Source organism: Arachis ipaensis, chromosome B02 (genome assembly GCF_000816755.2).
Source record: "Arachis ipaensis cultivar K30076 chromosome B02, Araip1.1, whole genome shotgun sequence".
Classification (NCBI taxonomy): domain Eukaryota; kingdom Viridiplantae; phylum Streptophyta; class Magnoliopsida; order Fabales; family Fabaceae; genus Arachis; species Arachis ipaensis.
In genome coordinates, this window is record NC_029786.2 from 96,702,593 (window position 1) to 96,703,840 (window position 1,248).

The following is a 1,248-nucleotide window of genomic DNA, read 5'->3' on the forward strand; positions in this document are numbered from 1 at the left end:
AAAAAAATTAAAATATACTCAAATAATAATAATAAAAATATCATTTTTCTAAAAAAAATTAAAAGAACATCAAAATAAATTGGCTATAGGTATAGGTACAATAATATGCAGTGTCATCAACCATAAGAGTTTGTTGTTAGTTGGTGCAAAATTCAATTAATGCTCTATGGAACGTGTACCGTTTCATCTTTTAGCACCTAGCTTAATTTAAGTTTGGAGCTTTTAATTTGCTTGTCGGTAGGGCAGGAGATAGAAACACAGATGAGTTATTAGGTACATTCTAGATTGAATTGAACTACTAAAGTAGTGATCCCATATGTGTGTGTGTGGGGGTTTTTTTTTCTAAATATAAATTATAAATATTAGATTTAGTAATTTAATGAAAAGCGATAACAATAACAATGACAATGTGCAATCCAACAATAATAAGATAGAATACAAAAGATTGTTAATTTATTTATGATTGATGGGATAAAAATTGCTCAATGTTAATTTCTCTATAGTTTATTTAATAAAAAATTATCTATTATAATCATTACAAGGTACACATTATTTAATGGTAGTTTTTTAAGAATTTATGGAAATATTGCACATTATTTAATGGTAGTTTTTTAAGAATTTATGAAAATTTTTAACAACGGCTGACATAACTGCTGCTATATTAGAATTTGTTGTTATTTTTCGAAAATTTTAAACTGTCATTATTTGTTATTGTAAAATTTTCAAATTTTTTGTGGTGGTTTATAAACGCTGCTATTTAAGGAATTTATGGACATTATTTAATGGTAGTTTTTTAAGAATTTATGAAAATTTTTAACAACGGCTGACATAACTGCTGCTATATTAGAATTTGTTGTTATTTTTCGAAAATTTTAAACTGTCATTATTTGTTATTGTAAAATTTGTAAAATTTTCATGGTGGTTTATAAACGCTGCTGGTTGAGTGAAAGTGTTGTGCTTCTAGTTGGCATAATTCATAATGCACAAAGCATAACTCTTATTTAAGCTCAACTGCTTAAGCTAGCTACTAGCTAGCCTAGCACGTGGACAGTTCCATTTTCAACTTGTTCAGTTGTACCAGATGCTAAAAGCAAATTAATTAAAAATATAGTTGACACAATTAGGGACCGACGATTGAAGTGAAAATTTTTTCTATTTTTGTTTCTTATTTTCAAATTCTTATATTAGAAAATGGCAAATTCTTTTGTGTCTATGAGTTTGGTACTGAATTTGTTGATCTTATCTTTA

General features: G+C 26.6%; 1 protein-coding gene across 1 annotated transcript in view; it reads right to left on the reverse strand.

The window, feature by feature from the left end:
• The window catches only part of LOC107625853 (non-specific lipid-transfer protein 1), a gene marked incomplete at its 5' end in the record, with an annotated part of 49,824 nt that overhangs the window by 1,509 nt on the left and 47,067 nt on the right, over positions 1 to 1,248 (reverse strand).